The 13,474-nt window shown below is 48.5% G+C and overlaps 1 long non-coding RNA gene across 2 annotated transcripts; it reads left to right on the forward strand.

The window, feature by feature from the left end:
- Window positions 1–238: 238 nt before the first annotated feature.
- LOC122384894 lies at window positions 239–12,887 on the forward strand. 2 transcript variants are annotated; one of them, XR_006257114.1, is made up of 3 exons: window positions 239–270; window positions 513–594; window positions 12,564–12,600. It is a non-coding gene; the product is annotated as an uncharacterized LOC122384894 (long non-coding RNA). The 2 variants fall into 2 exon arrangements; XR_006257113.1 differs by lacking the exon at window positions 12,564–12,600 and adding an exon at window positions 12,641–12,887 and having other exon boundaries at window positions 249–270.
- The last annotated feature ends 587 nt before the right edge of the window (window positions 12,888–13,474 follow it).

The raw sequence follows: 13,474 nt of genomic DNA on the forward strand, positions 1-13,474 counted from the left end.
TATGAGCGTAAAACGCCAATTTAATGGTGAAATGGTGCTGAAATGTCGTAAAAATTGTACATGAGTGAAGCTAAAACAATGGAATAAAACTATAACATACGATTGCCGCGTTTCGATGCGATCTCAGAGGACACTGTGGAGAAGGACACTGTGCGTCATGTCAGCGGCCAAAGGTCGGGTCAGCGGCTGCCCCGTGCCCTGCGCAGTGCGTAGCTATTCCCCGCCCCGGCTGGAGTGTGGTGGTTTCGTGTTCTGCCGTCCGATAGTGGTGTGAGTCGTTGGGACTGAAATTAGATAGCTGGCTATTGAAATCATTTTAATCTTGCATAAGCTCTACTGTGTGGCATCTTTCCAAACAGAAGTCCGCATTGTGCATTGTGCAGTGTGCCGTAGTGTGTTTGCTACCGTAGTTCCACATTGTTTGTGTCATTCATGTTATGCATTTAGACGGATGTCTGAACTGTTCCCGACTTTTCCTTCTGCTATGTATGTGATATGACCGTCGTTCTCAGGGCGATCTGGATGGATTCAAGTGAGGCTGGCTTTGTGTGTCTGCCCATGGCGTGACAAGGACCAAGGAGCAATAACTTACCGGTAAGTTGCATATCTAACCTGTCCCGTGGTTGTATATCCACCTGCCGTATTTGCGAATCACTGTAAGCACGGTTATCCGTCCCAGTTTCTTGCATATTGTGACACTGCAGCCTTCAAAATTATGCCATTTATACAACTATGTTGGTGTTTTTCGGTGCCAAAGGGCCATGATGACTATACGCCGATTTGCCAATAGTCACAAAACACGACCGTAACAGCCTCACTTCACGAACTGGGTTTGATCGGCGCGGCTATACCTACTGTTCAACATTACTCAGTTCACTAATCTTATGACCTTTTGTCAAATCCTAGGTGACCTCAAAACCAATGTCTGCACCAGAAACATTGGGCATAACAAATCAGCATACAGTTTATGTAAACACCACTCCATGATTTATTGAGACTGGGGCTAGAAAGCATTCTTTCGCTCGATTACTGCTATCATCACCGCAGTGTTTAATAACCGCCATCAACATCTGTTACCGGCTCGACCGGCCACAAACCTCGCCCATTGCCAGCTCCCCGTTGGCCGCCTGCGCCGCTAAGGCCCTCGGCCTGGGCCGCGGCTCAGCGGCTTCGAGCCTGCATGACACACTGTTCACAAGCTGCTGGCCACATCCGTTTCACGTGCTAAATTAAGTACTTAGCGTGGATTGAGCCTGAAAAGAACACCTGCAAAACGGTCCGGGTAACCGCAAACAATGAAAATTGGCGTCGTATTGTTTCGGTAGTCGAGAATGTTTATGCAAGAGTTGATGTGAAATGCTATATAAAAACGTAGCGGTTTGAAGATCTCAAAGCAGATTCAGTACGCGAGTATCTTAGCTTGAATTACAAGCTCAGCAATCGGAAGGCTTAATATGCGCTGACAGGGATAAGTTGATAAAACCAAAACGTGACCCAGAAAAGCATGAATATCATCAAACAGGGCACACAAGTGCAGCAAGTTATGGCAGACTAGATCTGTTGCTAGGCGCAAACGTGGTAACACTAAGCTCATCACTAGGTCTACATATAGTGTTTACTTGTGGCAGACGTATTCCAGCTATTTATCAAACTAGTTATCAAAATTAATCCATTTGTAACAAACATCCGCTCTGTCCGTATTCCAGAATATTCATTGAATTCTATCCTCTCCTCTCATTAGCAACGCAATGTTCCATTCGCCTCTCTCTCTCTCTCTCTTTCTCTCTCTCTCTCTCTCTCTCTCTCTCTCTCTCTCTCTCTCTCTCTCTCTCTCTCTCTCTCTCTCTCTCTCTCTCTCTCTCTCTTTCTCTTTCTCTTTCTCTCTCTCTCTCTCTCTCTCTCTCTCTCTCTCTCTCTCTTCTCTCTCTCTCTCTCTCTCTTCTCTCTCTCTCTTCTCTCTCTCTCTCTCTCTCTCTCTCTCTTTCTCTTTCTCTTTCTCTTTCTCTCTCTCTCTCTCTCTCTCTCTCTCTCTCTTCTCTCTCTCTCTCTCTCTCTCTCTTCTCTCTCTCTCTCTTCTCTCTCTCTCTCTCTCTCTCTCTCTCTCTCTCTCTCTCTCTCTCTCTCTCTCTCTCTCTCCCTCTCCCACCCCATCTGCACGCTCCATCTCCATCTCTCTCCTCCCTCGGAGTCAGCTGGGCTCTCTCCCACGCTCGCCTTTCTGCAGACCGGCAGGGATACAACAGCGAGCTCTTTGGCCCCACCGCTCTCATCGTCTGCCCTGCCGTGACCGAGTTGCGCCCGCCATCGGCCGTATAAAAGACGGCAGTAAATTGCTGCCCGACATAGAGGGTGGTCTGCAGAGCAAAGGGTAGACTATCGAGCGATAGTCGGCCGCTGCCGCGGCGCCCACCATTAGGATGTACGAGACTGGGGGAGAGAGCAGTGAGGTCTGTATTTTCTGAGAAAATATGGGTTTTATGGAGCGAGGCTAACAAATGTTACGCCCCAAGTGGTCTTGACCCGAATTGGCATCATTGTGATATATCGTTATATGGGGGCTTCTTATTGTTTGGGAAACATCCAACCCGAGATATAAATTATTTCTTTTTATTTATGCGTCCGTGGAACTTCGTTATAAAAACATAGGATTTTCCAGCAGTATTGTGCTGTTCCTTTCTGTTACTAAGAGATCACTGCAGAAATTCTGGAGAAAATACGCGCATGCCAATCTAAATCCTACCTTTTGAGACTTGTGTGAAATTTCAACCAGCTTTTCAAACTCCTCAAAATTATGACTGAGTGATAATATGTTATATTGAATATACATATGCATTTGCTCCCAGCAAGATGTTTTAGCCGCTCATCTCTCTATTCAACAAATACTGCGGAGGAAAACGAGTAGCAAAAGACACCATAGGTTATATCACTTATATCCCTCGTCACATTATTGCGTTTTTAGTCGCCGTAATAAGCTCAAGGCACACACGTCCCACAGCCTAGTTGCTGCTTGCCTCGCCGCGTATAGATGTAATTAGACAATGACTGATCAAGGATGTCCCGATTGTGTAGAATGCGTTGTCGAACGCTTAATTTTGGTACTTACCTTCCAATCGTAGACATCCCTCTGATACAGAACAATACACCCTGGGCTTCAAAACAGAGGCCTTGACATGTTTGCACCCCACGGACACCGATATTTGGTAGGAAATTTTGGGTTTACTCACCATCTCTAGTGTATAACTAAATTGACATTAATGGGAAAATGTGAGAGGCTAAAAGAATCAATGCATTACGATTTGCTCAACGGCATTGAATGTAATTGCCATTGACGTAAAGGATGTTGGGTTTTCTGGAGCGTCAGCTGTAAACAGTCTGGCGCACACTTTACCCGGAACCTTGCACAGAACTTTTAGAAATGCGCCACTGACTCACAGGAGAGGGAGGCTTTGAAATAAGTTATGATATCTTCATTTAGACAATAACCCGAAAGATGGATAGACGTAATACACTTTAAATAAAATATAGGTAACATAAAGGATGCATTTTTGTCCTTCTGTCTTCAATAGAAAACAGCATGAACTTTCCCACAGAAAAAAGTCAATCTTCACAGAGGTAAAATAATCACTCATAAGCAGAGCGCTAAGTAATGACATGTCAACAGGGCTTAAGCTGCATCCACACTTCAACTGCCTCAACGTCATCAAAGGTTAAGGAACTTCATAGCAGCTGTTACGTTTCGTCCACAGCTGAAGCGTGTGACGGCCTGGCTGGCTACACTATGCGTTTTCTGCGTGCGTTTTTTTCAGATTTGCGTTTTTTGCGTAATATCGTTATAGAAAAATGTTATAAATAATATCATTTTTACATTAGTTAGCTATAAAAGTTAATATTTCTCTTATATTAACTAAAACTCAATGTAAAAAGCAACACAAAAACGTAATATCGCTTATTTCTCTTGAACGATATTATGCAAAACCCGCAAACCCGCAAAAAACGCACGCAGAAAACGCATAGTGTATAGCCAGGCCTTAACTGTGCACTGCACTGCACATTTCTGCACGCGTACAGGCACCAAATATCAGATCAACTTGAGTTCGAGATCATAGTTCAGAAGCACCGGTGCCGTGATTTTCATCACAATTGTCAAAATGGCAAAGCATGTCAGACATAAAATATAAGAGTTTCGGGACTATAACCGTATCATCAAAAAGTTGTGAACTCCATGCGGTCGCTCGAAACACGGTATAGTCATTCTGAGCAGCAAGTCATGCAAATTCCGTGGTCATGAAGCCCCCACACATATCTCGGATTAGCTACTCGGAAATGGATAAATGCGAAAATTTGTTCCGTTTATGTTTGGTTTTTTTTTCAAGCTATTCCATGAGTTCGTCCTCATCCGTTTTATCAACTGCAATAAGTAACGGGACAAGAAAGCAGGTGGGATGATCCTCAGCGATGATCCAGCACATCTGGTGCCGCTCCTCATGTTCAGTGTAAAAAAACGAGCCGAAAAAATGACGAACTTCCTGCACCTGTAAGCTTCGACGATGAGGATTTGCGTAAAATATATAATATTCAGCGTCGATGTCATCTGTTTCCGTTATTTCTACGACAATGGCCGCTCCCGGCGTTAAGCACGGCCGTTTTTCCTGTGTCATCATCCTTCAAATAGCAGGTGTCAGAGTCGTGATCCACTCACATCTCGTATGGTATGTCGGAATGTCGCAAAGGTATTCCGGAACATGTTTACATTCATATCTTCCGCTGACACTTCCAATAGGTTTTTGTGAAACATTTGGCACTCGATCGTCCCTAGGAATTCCCTGTCCCAGATAGATACTGTAAGCGAGGAGACGGCTAGGCGAGTGCGTGTGACATTGAGAGAGAGGGGGGCCAGAGGACGATAAGAATGTTGACAAGATACCAGCTCGGTATGTGTGTACAAGGACCTCTGGGCCTCAGCCAACTGCGATGACATTTGGCACGTCTCGCTAAGGTCACTCTCAGCACAACTGACGACAAAAACATACACACAGACACGGGATACACTGAGCCAGACACATTGTACTAGACACAGTAGCGTACTGAACTAGTAGCAAAGCAACGAATGCGCTGTTAAAATATAAACCAATCAATATAACAAGTGAACATATATTTCATGTGAGTCAAATATGCCTATAGGGGTTGGCATCTGACATTACAGTATGGGTGATGTAACAGATCGATGTTATGGCCATGTTCATTAAAAAAGCGAAGCTTAAAAAAGATTTGCTCATGTTTCTCACATGCAAATCCTGCCACACTGCTGGGATAGCTTCTAAGATGGATACCAGTCACATGTATTGTTTCAGTGATTCGAGCGGTTGGGATTAGACAAACCGTGCAGAATGGTTTACTTTTTGCTATCACGTGTGGTTGCTATAGTGCCTGATCCACATTTTAGTGGCCTTTAACGTGAACAATCTCGAGATTTTAGATCAAAGTCCCTTCACCTCTCATGTTGTAAGAGTGCTTTGGACATCGGCTTACGGATTGAGTTAAGGTGAGTTCTGTTTGTGAACGTGCAATTGTACGCACGAACAATGGAACGTACCCATCTCAATGCTAAGAAGATGCGCTTGAAATCGACTATTACGATATACAGGGATTTCGATGACGCTTGTTAGCCCTCGCCCTGGCGGGGCATTTTTCATAACACGGCCTGGCAGGGGGGGGGGGAGGTCGATGCGACCCCTCCTCGCGATTGGCTCCTATGGCACCTAGAAACACCAAATTTGGTAGGTAGGTGGGCCCCCTGGAGTTCTCGCCCCTGTGCAAATTTGGTTGCTCTAGGTCAATATTTAGGGGGGTTTTGGGGGGTATAAATGTAAAAATTTCGCTAAAAGCAGGTCAAAAAATTTTCGCTTATAACTTTTGATCTAATTAAGATAGAGCAAGAAGAAAAGCACCAGTGAACTCAGCACGTCAAGTCGCGTCGAATGATATACTTTTTAGCTTGCTTAAGTGTACTTAAAGTTTGTCTTAAATTTTAAGTAAACTTAAATTAATAGATTAAGTTCAAGTTAACCAAATTGCATCATATTGCATATCATTCGATTCGGCTGATCACCAGGAACTCAATGATACCATTTTTTAAGATCTAGAGTCATTATGTGCCAAGTTATTGGCAAAAACGTCATTTGACCTCAGTTGACCTCATTTGACCTGACCCATAGATAAGTACACCAAACAAAGAAGCACCAAGTGACCTGCTGTTAAGTACTGTGGTTTCAAAGCACAAAAGTGATAGAACGAAGCGGATATCTCCAGTATTTTCCGAATTAAGTATTTTCCCATAGGCTTAACATTACGACGTAATGACCTCTAACTGACCTCAGGTCAGTGACCTCAAAAAAACCCGAACTATATGTTAAACAACTCGGTGAAATTAGCACATCCTGAAAGTTTGAAGGAAATCAGTCCAAAACTGTGAGCTGGACAGGTGCAAAAAGAAAATTGAAATTAGACCATGACCTTGTACCGGTTTTTCTGACCTGGTGACCTGACCCAAGGTCACTCGGACCTGAAATTTTCAGGTCATATGTAAAAAGGTTGCCCCATAAGCTGTGCCAAATTTGGTGGCGCTGCGCGCCGCCGCTTTTACGCTAACTTCGAAAAACCTTAGGGAGGGGGGTCGCATCGACCCCCCTGCCAGGGCGAGGGTTAGAAAACTCAACAACAATTCACTCTAGTATCTAAATAATAAAATATGAGGTATCCATCATCTGTGAATGTTTATTGCTTATGGGAAACAGTGGTAGGGTGCGGTTCCACAGAAGTCCGATCGTGACCACAAAGTGCCTCAAATACACAGTGACTCGTCCTTCAAACACTGGCCGCGGCAGCCCGCCACTCCTGTGGGTTCCACCGCCAAAACAGACCGCTCCCCTCACCGGCCACTTCCAAATTGCATGGCAACACGGCAGGTAACATAGCTGACCGGTTGGTCACCGGGCGCGCCAGCTACCGTGGTCTCAGCCGCTATCGTCGCCGCTGATCATGCCGATCAGTGGTGGGCAGGTGTCAACCACATTACGTCATCGGCTCGGTAGGTAACATGGTCAGCCGTCCGTGGTGACGACGGCGCGGGGGAGGTGGTGAGGGGAGGGGAGGGAGGAAGGAGAAGGGTCAACCGGTCACCCACGGCTCGTATCGGTCAGAGCGGATACAGTCAGAGGCGGACTCCGCAGCCGGTCAGTAAGCCCCGTCTCCGGGATGTTGACGCGGCACATGTCGTTGTTTCCGGGTGAGCCTGCTGACGGGGGCGGCGGCGGCCGATGACGTTTGGTGCAGCGTCCGATGACGTTTCCCGCGGGCGGGGGCGGCACCTGGTTGACACGGAAGGTGCCGCCGCTCGGCCCGGGGCTGGGGCGAGTCATCAGGCACGGAGCCAGATAGCAGCTCGGCCTCTGTCGGCCATTGAGTCAGCCAGCTCCGGGCAGAGATGGCCCGATACCGGCCGACTGCTCCGGCCGTGCAGGTAGCCCAGCCCGGACCGCCGCCGCCGCCGCCGCCGTAAAATCATAGTGGCAGCTGTGACCGTGACCCGCTCCCTCATGGATTTTACGATGCGTCATACGGAACAAATCCAATATCCCAGTTCCCGCTTCAAAATGACTCGACACCAGGCGCAGATCCCTTTTGCAGGCTGCCCCCTCCCCCAATAAAATCAATTACAATGCTTGTTTAATGGTGTTTGTGGAGGTCTGTAATTTCTTTAGGAAAAAAGACTAGTTAGTGCCACTTCACGGGTCATTTTTTAAGGACAACGCGTTCAAACTCTGTTTTATCTCACCTAATTTGATAATAGCAAATGGTTGCACCCAATACGAACATGTTGCACACCATCCCCTTTCAAGTGTTTGATATCGGAGCTTTACAGTAGTCAAGTGTGCTTGCTGCTTACGCCAACACCAGAGGCTATCTAGCGCTCTGACTGGGGAGCTAAAACCGGAGCATTCCTCACCACCTTGGCCGCCCTTCACCCCTGTTTACCCTCGACTCGTGTACGAGTTATGACGTCATTCAGACACTTTGACGATGATCCGGGATTCCAGCGATTAGCGTAACATGCAGCCTGAAGGTTCGGGGAAGCAAAGGTCAAGAATGACAGAGTGATTCGGATGATCCGGAATTTAAAGTGTGGGTCGATCTGTTTAAAGGTCATTTGCGGGTGTAAACTGTGGATTGTGAGTATGGATCACTACTAACCAGCTGCTCCAAAGTCCCGCACCATTTACCAATAATTGAGAGATCAAGTCATCCATACACGTTGCAGATGAACATGGGTTAGAGCTCTTTTAAAAGTTGGGTACATTGTCACATAAGAAAGTGCTAGCTTTCCGGGTGGTTACATATTACAAACGATAATGTCCTCTTGTGACACGTTTCATCGTGCTTTCCTGCAACCTATTTTTATTAGGTTCTCTATTGAGGGATGAATTATTAGCGTTGTCAAATAAAATGATAAACATGAAATGGCACGGTGACAAAATGAACTATGGTAAAAAGTAGAATCAGACCAAGCTATACAATGCAGTTTGTGCTTTTTTTTACCTTATTGAACTATGTAAGTTATAATACGATGTTAAGTATATTGATTTGATGGGCTAAAAAACAAATCGCCGATGCAACGCGACATTTACGCATTTATCCTTATCGATAGATTAGCGAGTTATTAGCATTATGTCAGGTAGGTCATTGACAGAACAGAACTATGAGAAAAATCGTCCCAATGTTGACGAAAACAGGGCCAAAACAGGTTGTCAAAAACCACCGAGTCATTCAGGTCATGGCTTGAAAGTCAAGGGATGCAGCACTGCTTATTTGCACATTGTTTGATTCTTGGACATGCCCAAATGTATCTTTCATTCTACACACCTTTGCAATTCAGATACACAGCACGGAATAAAGCATACCCAAGAAGTCCTAAGCCATCTCCGCAGCACAACTGGATTGTCCCTGTACTGCTCCCAGAATAATTCACAAACAACCTACCTGGCTGTGGGAGTGTTATTAGATATAGGAGAAGAGACATGCCATCGTCTCCTGATCACCTAATCTGAGTGGCTGTGGTCACGACTTCTTTGTCAGGATATACATATCACCTACCGAAGGTGAGAGGTGGCTGGATGAGAGCTACTGTTTCATCTCAATGACATGCAACTATAGGCTATAAACTAATAGGTTATAAGGCGAGCATGCTGCCTGTAACGGAGCTTGATATCACTGGATGAACATCTTAGTGTGCAGAAACCCTATTTAAGAGGAGATTAGAAGGCAGTATGAAGAAAAACAAGGCAACTTCGATAGTAAATAATTGAGCACAACCGCACACTCCTATTTCTTGTGGACGCCGATTTTTTCGAATTTGATGATGGGCCTGAAATGACATTACAGTCCCAAAATATATAATTCCATAATCTGCTGACAGCTGGCTAGCCAGTGCTGCATCTGCTCTCCTGTTGACATCAGATGACCACAATTTGACACGTCACACGACACTCTGCTGACGTGGACAGACATCAGCTGATTGACTTGCAGCGACAGTCCTGGGTACCCACACTCCACGGCATATACAGCCAGCCTAGTACTCGTGTAATTCGTCAACTCGTGTTACCAGTTAGATGGGTTTTGAGCTAACTTATAATATGATCGGTTAATGATTAGCGTAATACTCAGAAGCAGATTGCGGTGTTTGAAGGATTTCTAATTTTAGACTCAAAGCGTTTAGGTACTATTCTTACTGACCACACCAGTTGTCTCCAAAAGGATCATTCGCTTATTGTTCCGGTAAGTATTTCATGGTATGCTGCACTTTCACCAATAGCTACGGCATTCGACTTATTCACAAAGGTTGCCAGCTTTCACCAATCCATCAATGCCCAAGCTTTCAGTGCATTTTGTTTCGCTCCCTTGTTTTACAACCTTGTTTTACTTTCATCCTGACTGAGGCAGACGGCGCACAGTCAACTCATACGGCGTCGTGCCTCAACATATCTGAACCGGCCCCAGCGCGAGGTTAATTAGGCGCCCCCTCCACAGCTGCCGCCGATTTCAGCTAATGGCCTCGCCCAGCTATCAGCACCGTCTCTGTACCAATTGGCACGCTCTCGGCCGCTGGGACGGGGTCAGATCGTGCCGCACCCCTCCCCTCCTCCCCTCCCCGGCCCGCTCTTCCACCAAGGCCAGGGCACGGGGACACGACGCGCGCGCCGTCCGCGATGCAGGGCACCCGCGACGTGAGGTAGACAGACGGGTCGGGACGAGACGGTCTTAGCTGCAGTCTGTATCGGTGTGGTCCGAATCCGGCCCTCACACTCTAGCCATGGGAGAGAGGGACCAGACCTGATGCGTATCTTTGTTCACACGCGTCGGATGCTTTCATCACTCCATCAGGGACACCTGGGAGCCGCAGGGAAAAATGCTGTCGCCGACTCGGGTCGCCGACTTTGATGTGGGAAGTTCTGGTTACTCTCGCTACGATGCGTCGCCTATTGCCGGGAGGTTTTGCCCGTTACATGCATCATTCATGAGTGGTCGTGGAGGAGACTGGCATTTATGCGATGATATCGCGCTCGGCTCTTAGCCTCGATGACCCCATGCAACGGTAATCCTTCTCGACCAGGATTCAGTGCATAATCGATGAATTCATGAGTCATCAACATTCAGTCCACGATTTCATTCATTCTGACAGCGTATTACTCGATGGACATGTGTCGCGGTCCATGTTTGTCAATCTCCAGTCACCCACACCCCTGTGCCTCACGCCTGTCAGTCGTTTCTGAGAATCTCCGCCGATCCCTGGCAGTACGATGTGCCCGCGGCTCGCTTCGCCAGCTCGTGGGCCGCCCTCCCCCATCGGTCGCCGGTCTGGCACACCCGATCTGTAGTGTGGGAGGACAGCCGGTACGGCTAGGGAGGAGGAGACTCACCTGCGCCGGAAACATGCCCAATTACCCACCGACACCGCAGCCTATCGAAAGAACGTCGGCCACCCACGCGTCAGGGAGAAAAACCGCAAAGGTCATCAGACTAGGCGGGTCCCAGCGCTGGTCAACGCGGGAAACGAAGGAACGAGAGAAGCCCGCAGGGAGTCCGGCGTCGGGTCTCGATCAATGTGGGACGGCGCTCGGGGCAGCGGAGCTGGGCTGATATCACCGGCCAATGTTTGCTGAGTCTCCGTTTCGGGCATATTTACGCTGCCAGTCTGCCGGCCTCGTCAGAGCCGCTAACTGGTGCCCAACATGCGTCGACGAAGAAAGTAAACGCGCCGCCATGTTTGTTGAAGCTGACGGAGATTCTGGGGAAGCTGCAGCGCGCTGCGCACCAGGAAATGGCCCCGGGCGAAATCGGGGACAGTGTGTTCCAGAGGGAGGCCACGACCTGTGGACACGGCGGGGCAGAGGCCTTGCGGCTGCCTGGAAACGCAAACAAATGGCGGACGGGATATATTTTCATGTTCAACAAAAGATGAGATAATGCAATGCCAAGGCGTGAGATTTCTTCGCGGGATGTCGACCAATACTGCAGGCCGAGCAGACACACATATGCACTTGTGAACGGTCACAGGCGAATAACCTCTTCTCGAAACTGTTTGCCTAAAAACTATAGAGTTTAAGATTTAAATCACCGTTTGAGCTGATTCTCACACATTTCCCCCGTTAGATGACGACAAACGGACACTGTGGAGATGGCGAGATGTCGCCTCTTCTCGCCGTGTGAGAAGAAGAAAATTGATAACGCCAGACAGTTGACGACCACAAAACAAGCCGACGGTGTGAAAACGGAGACAGTCACTTCTATTACCGCTACAGTGATTTAATTTTGGCATCACCTAGATGAGTCAGCCGAAAGGTGATCTAAACAGGTGTAACGCATCTCAATTTTATTCACCTTGACAAAAACAAAACAGGTGCACACATCACAAAGCCGCATCGATCAGTCGCTAACCTCGTTACCAGCCCCAGGCTGTGCCGACCTCTCTCTCACCTGCGTGTGGCCAGGGGGCCGTCTCTGTCTCTCCTCGGCCGCGCAGCCTCCTCTCTGCGCGACATCGCCCCGTGTCAATATTTGGGAAATCTGACCTGTCACCGGACGTAACCGCCCGGGGCGCCGGCGCCGCTACTGGGCCAAGGCCGTCGGAATCGGGAGCATCGGGCCGGCCGGCCGACGGCCCGGCGCGGCGCGGCGCGGCTGGCGGAAGCTGCAGCGCTCTCGACGATCGATTGTTCATCCCGGCGACACCGCGGAGGTGGGCCGGCCAGGCGGACGGCGCGCGCCGCACTCTGCCCTCGCGTCGATCCCGACAGAGAGAGGAGTGGAGGAGGAAGAGAGGTGGGGATGGGAGGGATAGAGGTCAGAGGCGACTGGTGACAGCTGGCTGCCGCAGAGATTGATAACTGTTTAAAAAGTAACTGTGTGACAGCTGGTTTGGGGTGACATCTGACTGTGGTGACAGTCACAGGTGACTGTCACCATGTTAGCTGAGTCAGGATCACCACCTTGACATCTGACTGTTGCAGAGGCTGTCGCGGCCACAGCTGACTGATTCAGGACAGCTGGCTATGATGACAGCTACCGCCGACTGTTGTCTCTTTAGCTAAAGTTGGTGACAGCTAGCCGAGGTGACAGCAACTGCGGTCGACAGCTACCTGACCGCGCTGCCAAAATAGCTGACAGTTCCCGTAACATCTGACCGCCGTCGAGACATCCCACTGCCAACATCGCGGCCGAGTGGCCCCGTGACGGCTCACTGTCCCGCCAGAGGAGGCGGCACATCAGAGGACGAAGGACGCCAGCCAACTGCCCCACTGCGCACCGGCTATAATGAGTGTCCTGTTCGCCCACCCGTGGCCAGACGGGGGCGGGGTCGGGCGGAGCGGGCGTGCTGGCTGAGACGGTCTCGGGTCAGACAGATTCACCATGGGACTCGAGGATAAGGCCTAGGGATTAGCGGCTAGCCGTCGTCAGAACGGAAGGGTGCGTGATGTTCTAGGGAGCGGTCGTGGCCTGGCTCAGTTTTTCTCGTTTCTCATCTGATGATTGTGCTCCGGCGCAGGCCTGGAGATCGGGGATCTTTGGTGAAGCCCCGGAGTTTCGGCCCGTGTGTGAACAGGACCGAGTGAGGCCCGTGGAACTGAGCAGACGGAGTCATGACCAGGCGCGGCGTGACTGGTCGGATAACGTCGGCAAAAATCGATTCACTGCCAGCGCCTCCTTTGATAATACTGCCGGTTAGTATTAATAAATTAAGAACCGGAGACCTGCTACTTTCTGAGGCACTGCTTTTGCATTAAATTTGAACAATAAAAGAAGAGATACATTCAATCATCACAAATAATAAATATTCAAGTACAAAACATGAGTTCAAGTTTCAAGTTTTCTTACTTCTGAAAGGTAAACATGCTCTGCAAACTAGAACAGCCTTCGATTT

Source organism: Amphibalanus amphitrite, unplaced genomic scaffold, assembly GCF_019059575.1.
Source record: "Amphibalanus amphitrite isolate SeventyFive unplaced genomic scaffold, NRLGWU_Aamphi_draft 000201F_arrow, whole genome shotgun sequence".
NCBI lineage: Eukaryota > Metazoa > Arthropoda > Thecostraca > Balanomorpha > Balanidae > Amphibalanus > Amphibalanus amphitrite.